We start from the raw sequence: 11,015 nt of genomic DNA, 5'->3' as shown, positions 1-11,015 counted from the left end.
CGTAAGACCATGTCTGGGACATGGCATGGGCACCGATATGAGAACATCTCATGTAAGACCTTGTTTGGGACATGGCTTTGGCATGTTATAATCAGAAAAGACCCAAGTATCCTTATTATTCCAACGTGGCTCAACGGGCTAGTAAACGAATCATGTTAATGAAAGTTCATTTAAAAGCATAAATGGCAAGCTCAGATTTATAAGAGTTAATAACTTACTATATTATCAATTGATACTTACAGCACGTTTGGTTGGGGGGGAATAGGTATGCAATCCCCCCTATTCCGCGGGCCCACAACCAAACCGGTGTTTGGTTGGTTGTATTGCCATTACGTCCCAAATATGTTCTTTCCCTAATACACCCAGGTCCCATAATAGGTATTCCCCCCATCTAGCGCCGATTAGAGAATCCTTACCCATTTCTTATTTTCGTTTCCTTTTTCTGCCCTCATAGATTTCTGCTTCTTCTTCCATCGGTATTGCAGATCTGTCCTCATTTCTTCTACTTTCATAACAAATCCTCAACATTGTCTTCATTAGAGGCCGATTTCAGGTATGACTCTTTGCTTCAACATTGTCTTCGGCTTTCTCTATTTTAATTTTTCTCTCCTTTAGATTTTTCAACATTGTCTTCAACATTGTCCCCTTATTTGTCACTCATTTAGATTTTTCTCTCTTCTTTGACTTAATTCGGATATTTAATTTTCTTTCTCATGATACCATTGTTGACATAGCTTTAATTTTAGTATTTCTTGTAGTTTTTCTCTCTTAAAAATTGAAACAGAGAGTTTAGGATTTTGAGAGGTTTGCATTTTGGTGGAAGAGTTGATGTCAGGTTGTTCTGCTGTTTGGTTCTGTGTTTTTGCTTGAATAAGGTAGAGAAGAAAATGGTGATAATTGTTGTTGAGTGTGAATATCAAATGAAATCTAGTACTTTGATGTTATGTTGAGTGAGAATACCATGAGACGATATGGATGATAAAGAGTTCGAGTCAGATTTTGATAATTTGTAATCGACTGATGAAGAGATCGAAAACCTGTCAATACTTGCAATGTTTGTTCATAATGTTTGTAAATGAGAAATGACCCTAGTCTACTTCATTTCTCAAAGCCAGTTGCTTGCAATTGCATGTAAATGTCACTAGAAGGCTGTTGGTAAGGCTTAAGAATCTGTTTTATGAGTCAGTGTTGGTTGTTTCAAGTTCACTTTAATGTCACTTTGTTTACTGCTTTATAGTTTAACTTTTGTATGGTAAGTGATTTGTATACTAGTTGTTTCTCTTGAATATGCATGCAAAACTTACATATTAGTAGTTACAAACACAGATTTGCTGCTTGATAACAGATAGATCTTTTTTTTTTCATAGTTTACCATGGTTGCTTTATGCCTATATGATTTGCTTTCGAAAACACAGCTTGTATGATTAAAGGGAAGTAAATTCATAGCTCTAGTATAATATTTGACACTTCTGATAATAATCCATTTATCTTTTCGGCCACTATACTCTAGACCTTCATTTGAACTTTACGTATTCTCTTAACTAAGAACTGGATGGAGCTTGCACAATATGACAATAGGTGCAGTTTCACTCAAAATGTCATTTCAATGCTTATATTGCTAGCTTTGGGCAATAATGTGTATATTTATGCTGAATTTTAGAGTGTGAACTTGCCAAGTGTGCACTGTTTTTTGTGGTTAATTGAGAAGATGAAAATCCTAATGAAATGATTTTCATGTCAATATAAATGCTTTGGACCAGTGGGGATAGTCTTTAGATTCTACAAACATGTAGTAATCAAAACTTAGATTTAAGGGATAAAGTTTTTCTGGAGTGATACTTGAGGTATAACTGAAAATTTGTGAGTTTGATTCATGCAGATTGATGCTTTCCTAATATGCTTGAATGCAATACAATATAATGCACTAGATACAATTTACTTTTGACAGGTTTGTCTAGGTCTCAATTGTATTAATTCTTTTGTCATGATCTGTTGTGGTCTCAATTGTATTAATACCTTGAGGATTATTTTGTTTCTGATTTTTGATGTTACAAATGTACATTTAGTTTCCAACAGTTCTTAGACTAAAATATGCTGTAATGTTCTTTTTTTTATGAATTATGGAGAATGTATGGTAGATTTCTGAAATTTCAGGTAGACAACGTATATGTTGTTGGGTTTTTAGGATGAGATGTCAAAAATTTGTCTGTTCAGGACATGACTTTTGAGAAAACATACTTCATAGGACAGGAGGTTACCTATAGCGGTTATCTTGCAGGTGAGACAGAGAAAGGTGCCGATAGAGCGAAGCGGGTTATCAATGTCTTAGAGATATGTCAATTTAGATGTAGTAGATCTATTGTCCATCTTGTTGAAGTGTTCAAGTCCATTCAAATGATACTTTGCATAAAAAAATTAGTGTTACATACTGTATAATGCTTGAAAAATGTTTATGGAAATGCTACTCAAATATGTATAAATTTTTGCTTATTATGCACATTTGTGTAGAATTTCCTTCAAAAAATAAATTTTTCTTCTTTAGTATGTGGGATTGATGCTATTCCTTTATGTCCCGCTTTCTCTATCTCCACCCTTTAGTTTGTTTCTTTGTTATCTGGTTTTTTTAGTCTATGTTTCTCGGGTTTGTAAATCGGTTGTTGATGACATTGCAGGACATTGAAATGAATAATAGGAAAGTTAAAGTGCATCAAGGTGATGGTGCTTTTGAGCATTCGAATTGGATGGATTTGAAAGTGGGGGGTAACATAGTTCAGAGATGAAGCTTCGTGCTTAAATTCTTTTAGGCGGTTGACTTGTTATTGGCTGGTTTTAATTCATAAGATCAATGGTGGACTTCATTCAGCTTCATTATTTAGTTTCCAGCATTGGTCTTAATACTCACTACATTTGCTTGCTTATGTCCTTGGTATTTATGGTGCTTTTTACTTGCAAGTTTAATGCAATGTAACATATGTTAACCAAAACAGAGTGTCAATAGAGAATTGATGGTAGATCTTTGGAAATGTCATTATGTTTGGAGTTTTACCTATAATAGAAAAAGGAGGAGCAACAAGCTTTTCAAGTGCTTCAATTTCTTCCAATGAATGCTTGATTTATGTTTGTGCATGAACTGAGATATTGAGGCAGTACTGCAACTTGTCAACAGATTTGCCTTCTTAATCTTATTCAACATTGAGCCAATGTAAATTGAAGCAATTTCCTAAGCTCTTTCTGGATTTAGCAATAAGGAAAAGCAGAATCTTTTTAATTACTAAAACTTTAAGTTACATGGCATTATAAAATAATCAGAGAAGTATAGAATTTGTGTTTTTTTTCCATATGGTAAAATAAAAAACAGAATAAATTATAATTAATTTTTTTTCTTTTACCATCGTAGTAATTATATATAATCCTTGTTTTTTTTATAACACAATTACAAATAATTTATTTGACTTTGGTTGTTTTCAATTTATGACGGTTAATATTCTAACTTAGTAATTGAGTATTATTATATAATTAATTTGATTTATTTATAAATAAATCATTGCAATAAATGTAAATTATATATTTCTATTAAATTATATTTAATAATAATTATTTTAAATTATATTTTATAGTATTATATATTATGATTTTAGTAAATTTATATAAGAATATTTAATATTAAGAATTTTATTAAATTATATATTTTTATTAAATTATATTTAATAATTATTATTTTAAATTATATTTTATAGTATTATATATTATGATTTTAGTAAATTCATATAAGAATATTTAATACTAAGAATTTTATTAAATTATATATTTTAATTAAAATATATTTTATAATAATTATGTTAAAATATGATTAAATTATTTATTATTGATATTAATAATCTTATTAAAATTTAATAACAATAACAATAACAATAATCATTTACCTAAACAAATTTCTACTAAGGGTATTCTAGTCATTTTAGTTTTTTCCCTTATGCTATTACACCTCCATTCCATTCAACCAAACACAAGAATACTATTACGCCTCTATTCCATTACATTCAACCAAACAATTGAATTGCTATTACGCCTCTAATCCATTACGCCTCTATTCCATTACAGCGAACCAAACGTGAATGTTTCAACAAGAGAAGAATAAGTTACGATCATGAGTTAACTAAGTAAACTAGCAAGAGAACGAGAATGAGATTAAATAAAGAGTAAACTAGAGATCTTGACATTTGAGTTTAATTATTTGTGTTAAATGTTGTTATTTATTTGCTAGTAAACTTACTAAGCTTATGCTTACTTCTTTTATTTTTATTTCTCTTATAGTATTGTAAAGCTACTTTCGGGAACTTAAAGACATTGGAGATCGTCCACACTATCAACAAAAACAACTCGGTATTTTATGATGAACCATGTTTGGGTTATGGCATGTATAGGGACTTAGTTATTTTGAATGTTTGTATTTATGATTTTGCTAAAGAATGATATATAAGTATTTGATGATGAATGGTTGTTAAAATGGCTAAGTATGAAGGTGTTTATTGTTACAAATGTTTAGGTGATAAATCATGCATAGAAATCATGAAAGAGTAAAATTTGCAAAGAAACAGATTTCAAGCAGCAACAGTGACGTGACTTTGAAAAATCACCTAGGATAGTATAAAATGAATTAAGAGGTGAATGATATATAGAATTAAAGCTTATTGAGTCTAATTTCATTGAAAATAATGGTGTAGAAAAATGAATTTTATATTTTAAGATATGTGAATTTTAGTGAGGCAGGTCAGAACTATTTTTGGAGTCCTCTATTCTAAGTTTAGAAAATCATTTGAAATTGTACAAAAAATTTTATGAGTTTTATTTTATATTTTTAGATTCCTTATTGAGTCTATGTTCTTTATAAACAAGTGAGAACACCATATGAAAATCCTACAATGAGAAAGCTTGTTTTTAGTGACAAGAGGTCAGGATAGTCGAGTGTTGAAACAGGGGAGACTTTAACTAATAAACTGTACTGATTGTCTGAACCAAAAATTCTAAAAAATTTATGGTAAGAATATATATGAGTCTAGTTTTAGGGAAAATTTACGGATTTAAATTTTGAATTTCTTAGCTCGAGTTATAACTAAATTAGTAATTGCTGTGCCGGTGGACAGCTTTCTTGTGAATAGTGAAATTAATTTCAAAAGTAAAATTTTATGCCCGGAATTTTTTAGTTAAGTAAAGTAATGCCTTGAGCTCAACTCCAACAACGGTCTCTGGTAAGGGGTGTTCATTTTGTTGGTATCACAGCAGGTTTAGTCGGTTCTCGGAATACTCAGTATGAATAAGAGTCTACCTATACATGCCATACTTATATTTTGATAGTGTGACGACTCCTAACGATTTTAAAATGTTGTCTTTTATAGTTATGGATCCTGAACGAGTTGGCACTGATGAAGTAGAGAGTAATGTGCCTGTTCCCATAGAAGGGACGGTGCCACCAGATGTTAATGTTAGTGAAAGGCCCATACCAGTTAGTCAGGGAGGAGGAGCTAGAGAAGCCTTCTTCCAAGCTATGAATGATTGGTTTGCCGAGTTCGTTCGTACGAATTTGGCTGTGAGAAATCCACCCCCTCATGATTCTCAGGTTCCCCATGTAGCTTCCCCAGCTGCAGGTATAGTTATCAGAGAGAGACCTCCAGTTGATAAGATCCGGAAACAATGGGCTGAAGAGTTTCGAGCTACTAAAGATGATGATGCCGAGAAAGCTGAATTTTGGCTCGAAAATACTATCCAAGTTTTTGAAGAATTATCTTGTACACCTGAAGAATGTATGAAGTGTGTTGTTTCACTTCTCTGAGATTCAGCTTATCACTGGTGGAAAACTCTCGTGTCAGTGGAACCGAGTGAGAGGGTTACCTGGGATTTATTTCAAGAGGAGTTCCCTAAGAAGTACATCAGCCAGAGATTTATAGATCAGAAAAGGAAGGAGTTTCTTGAGCTAAAACAAGGTAAGATGATCGTGACTGAATATGAACGCGAATTTTTCAGACTTAGTAAATATGCTCGGGAATTTGTGTCCACCGAAACTAACATGTGCAAGAGATTTGAAGATGGGCTTAATGATGACATCCGACTATCAGTGGGTGTATTGGAAATCAGAGAGTTTGTTGTTCTGGTGGAAAGAGCCTGTAAAGTAGAAGATTTGTTAAAAGAAAAAGAGAAGGCCAAAGCTGAAGTTGAAGCGCAAGATACAAAAAATAGGCAAATGAATAAATCATTTCAGTCTACGTCTAAGAGGCCTAGAGAGCTCTCTAGTGGATCAAATTTTCCAGCCAGATATTCTAGCCGAAGCAGAAGCAGAAGATTTGAGGGTTCTAGAGCTCAAACCACTACAGTTGCAAGTACGGGAAGTACTCCATCTTATAGGCCAGAATGTCCTCAATGTGGTAGACGTCATCCCAGAGAGTGTAGAGCAAGTAAATTTTGATGTGGTGCACCAGATCACTTTATTCAGGATTGTCCTGAAACAGCTAAGAGAGAAATTATACCCAGTGTGAGATCAGGAAATGTTTCTACTAGAGGTAGACCATAGAGAAACCCAGGAGTTGGAGCGAATAACAGTGGAGACTTTAACTAATAAACTGTACCAATTGGCTAAACCAAAAATTCTGAAAAATTTATGGTAAGTAGACATATGAGTCTAGTTTCAGGGAAAATTTACGGATTTAAATTTCAAATTTCACAGCTCGAGTTATAACTAAATTAGTAACTACTGCGTAGGTGGACAGCTTTGTTGTGAATAGTGAAATTAATTTCAAAAGTAAAATTTTATGTCTCAAATTTTTAAGTTAAGTAAAGTAATGCCTCGAGCTCGACTCTGGCAACGGTCTCGGGTAAGGGGTGTTACAGGCGCAAAGGAGAAGGAACTGGTCGTGTGGGAAGAAGAAGGCTGACGAAGGGGCTGTGCGGGCCAGTTAAGGGTGTTTAGAGGTGGTTAGGTTCGTGGGTGCGGCGTGCGGCTCGCTTGGTGAGAGGAACGGCAAGGTGAAGGGGCTGTGGGTGGTAGATGGGGGTCGTGGTGCAGGGTTGGTCGATAAGGGAGGGAGAGGGTCGTGCGAGGGGTGGGGTAAGCAATGGGTGTTGACAAGGTGAGGAAGGTAAAAGGAAGTGAGAAAAGAGGGAGAGAGCATGGGGGTGGTGGTCTAGCGACGGAGTGATGGTCGATCTGGTGAGGAGAGGGTCGCGCGGCGGTGGCTAGAGTTGAAAGGGGGTTGGTCAGCAACGACTAGGGTTAAGGGGTGAAAGTTTGGGGAATATGAAAGTGAAACAAAAAATTTAGGGTTTGGGGGTTAAAAGGGGGACACAGTTGTGTAAGGGCCTATGTTGGGCCACACGGCCGTGTTTTCTAAGCCCGTGTGACCTTTTAAAAAATAAGCCCAATCTTCAGATGACCCTAAACATGCCCGTGTGTCTAGGCCGTGTATGCCACACAGCCGTGTCATACGGCTGTGTGTGATCTCCTTCATTTCTCCCACGCTTATGTGCGAGCCCACACGCCCATGTGGCTCGATCGTGTCTTGCACACTACCGTGTCTCTTGCCCGTGTAACTCTCTGACTTGAATTAAAATTGAAAATATTAGCTCCAGGGTTCACACGGTCGTGTGGGCTATTTTAGGCCGTGTAACCTTCGAATTTTTTTAAAATTAAGTCCTAGGATCAACATAGCCAAAGACACGCCTATGTGTCTAGGACGTGTGGGTCACATGGCCTTGTCGCCAGGCTGTGTAACTCACTATCGAATCCCTTATAGTGCACACTGCCTGGGACATGCTAGTGTGCCTAAGCCGTGTGGGTCAAAAACATTTTTATATATTTTAAAAATTAATTAGTTTAAAAATAAAATAAAATAAAATTAAAAGAATTAGCAGAGTTAACACTCGGGTTGCCTCTCGAGAAGCGCTTATTTAAAGTCTAAGCTTCACTTACCTTATACACGTGCGGTCACGGTGGTTCATGGAGCCAGAGCTCCTCTTTCTCGCTATCAATTCTATGATCAAAGTAAGGTTTGAGTCGAGTACTATTTACCTTAAATGTGCCAAATTCAGAATGAGTTACCTCGACTGTACCGTTTGGGAAGACATTTAATACCATAAAAGGATTTGATCTATTTGCATCAAGCTCCAAAGTGGCAATTCGAGGATCCGTTTTATCTAGCAGTATCATGTCCCCAACCTTAAATTGGTTTGTTCTATCCATATGCTCATCATGGCGTCGCTTTGTCTCTTCATCGTGCTTTTTCTGTTTCTTCTTGACATGTGTCTGCCATTCATCCAGTTCATCAATGTGTAATATTTGTTCTTCATGAGTCATTTTGTTTCTGTTGCATGGACTGAAACTTGGCTCCATTATGTTTTTCCGAGGGGTTTCCTACAAAGAAGGTTGAACCACATGGTTACTCATATTAACAGAACTTGTAAAATCATCTCAATCACTAGATGTCTTAACAGAATCACGAGCTTGGAGAGTTATATTTCGTCACCTACACGAAGTACTAATTCACTCGTGCTAAAAAGGGCCAAGCTAGAATCAAAGGTATGTCACTATCCTCATCCATGTCTAAAATAACAAAATCAACTGGGAATAGGAATTTATCAATTTTTACAAGAACATCTTCGATAATACCCTAGGAAATCTAATGGTTCTATCTGTTAATTGAATACTCATCCTAGTTGTTTGGGTTTCCCAAGACCTAATTGCTTAAAAATTTTATAGGGCATGACATTAATGCTAGCCATTAAATCGGCCAAAGCATTATTAATATTCAAACTACCAATTAAATAAGGCATAGTAAAACTCACTGGACCTTTCAATTTGTTGCGTATTTTATTTTTTAGTATGGCTGAGCAAACTGCATTTAGCTCCATAGTCGACGAATCATCTAACTTCCTTTTGTTCGCCAAAAGCTCCTTTAAAAATTTAACGAAATTGGGCATCTGCGAAAGAGCTTCAACAAACGCTAAGTTAATATGTATTTTTTTCAGAAGTTTAAGAAATTTACCAAATTGTTCGTTCATGTGGTTTATTTTTGTTTCGTTATGATATAGAACTCGAGGTTTACATTCCTTAACAACTGGCTTTTGCTCATTCTAGCTTCCTCAACCTTACCTTCATTTACCACAATTTCTTACCTTAGTTCTTATTCAAATTCAACTAACCCTTCTTCATCTCACACAGTAATTGCATGAAGTTGCTCCTTTGGGTTAGTTTCGGTATTGCTAGGCAAATTTCCTTATGGTCATTCTAAAATTAACTTAGCAAGTTGACTGATTTGGTTCTCGAGCCCTTGAATCGATGCTTGATGATTTTTAAGTGTTGCTTCAACATTTTGAAAGCAGGTTTCTGACACCAAGATAAACTTCGTCAACATCTCCTCAAGATTCGGCTTCTTCTCTTGCTAGTAAGGTTGTTGTTGGAAGCCTGAAGGGAGTTGTGCTTATTGAATTCCTTAACTACCCTAAGAGAAATTAGGATGGTTCCTCCAACCTGCATTATAGTGGTTACTATAAGGGTTATTTTGAGGCCTAGAATTATTACTCATAGAATTGATTTGTTCGTTTTGTGTTAGGACCATATGGTAAACATTCTGGATTTTTCATTCCTCCTCCATTCGTATCGCATTGCATCATCGGATGTACCTGCGTAGAAACATATAAACCATCAATTTTCTTATTTAATTGTTCTACCTGATTTGATAACATGGTGACTGCATCTAAATTAAAGACACTGGCTGCTTTCATCGGCTTCGTCCTCATGACTTCCTATTGATAATTATTCAGTGTCATCTCTTCTATAAATTCATAAGCCACTTCGGGTGTTTTATTGTTAAGTGTTCCACCAGTTGCGGCATCGATCAACTGCCTAGTTAAGGGATTCAAACCATTGTAGAAGGTTTGAACCTATAGCCATAGAGGTAACCCATGCTAAGGGCACCTTCTCAATAAATCATTGTATCTCTCCCATGCAACATATAAGGTTTCTAAGTTGATCTGAACAAAGGAAGAGATATCATTCCTCAACTTGGCTGTCTTAGCCGGTGGGAAGTACTTCAGAAGGAATTTCTCGATCATTTGATCTCATGTAGTGATAGAACCTCGTGGTAAAGAATTCAACCGCTGTTTAGCTTTGTTCCTCAATGAGGAAGGGAATAATCGTAGGCGAATGGCGTCGTCAGAAACGCCATTAATCTTAAAAGTATCGCAGATTTTCAGGAAACTGGCCAAATGAGTATTTGGATCTTCGTCTTGAAAACCATCAAACTAAACAAACTGTTGAATCATCTAAATAGTGTTTGGCTTCAGTTTGAAACTATTTGCAACAATAGTGGGTCACACAATACTTGATTCAGCCACAGTTAAAGTGGGCTTGACATAATCGTACATAGTACGAGGAATAGGATCTGGATTTGTAAGATTTGCAGAAACTGCAGGAGGTAGCTGATTATTCTGATTATCACCCATCTCCTTAGTAATAATAATATCCTCTTGCTCGTCTACTAAATTTTGTGGACTTTACTTTGCTTCTCTACAGTTTCTGCGAGCTATACTTTCAATTTCACTATCAAATAACAATGGTCTCGACGGGTTTCTCCTAGTCATAAACTAAAGGAACCTACCAGAAGCAAATAAAAGAAAAAAAATTAGAACGTAATAATTAAACTAAAAATAAAATAAAAATTATAATAAAAATAAAAGCTAAATTAATAAAACTTAAGTGTTCCTAATATTTTACTCATCGGCAATGGTGTCAAAAAACTTGATGGTCACTAAACTAACTATAAATACGACTAAAGAAATCGCACCTATCGAACAATAGTATAGTTATGGTGAGTAGGAAATATCGTATCTATGAGGATTAAAAGTACTAGTAATTACCGTTTTTCTATTATTTAGCTGACAAATTGAAGTGATTGTTTTTAATCTAAATTTACTAATCTAATTTAACTAAGAACGCAACAGAGAATGAAATAGGAAAATAATTGAGG

The 11,015-nt window shown here is 35.1% G+C and overlaps 1 non-coding gene across 1 annotated transcript; it reads left to right on the top strand.

Moving 5' to 3' along the window:
* Window positions 1-9,946: 9,946 nt before the first annotated feature.
* LOC121219648 (small nucleolar RNA R71) lies at window positions 9,947-10,053 on the top strand. The gene has a single exon (XR_005916538.1). It is a non-coding gene; the product is annotated as a small nucleolar RNA R71 (small nucleolar RNA).
* Window positions 10,054-11,015: the final 962 nt, after the last annotated feature.

Source organism: Gossypium hirsutum, chromosome D07, assembly GCF_007990345.1.
Source record: "Gossypium hirsutum isolate 1008001.06 chromosome D07, Gossypium_hirsutum_v2.1, whole genome shotgun sequence".
NCBI lineage: Eukaryota > Viridiplantae > Streptophyta > Magnoliopsida > Malvales > Malvaceae > Gossypium > Gossypium hirsutum.
This window is presented reverse-complemented; position numbering and strand designations above follow the sequence as displayed.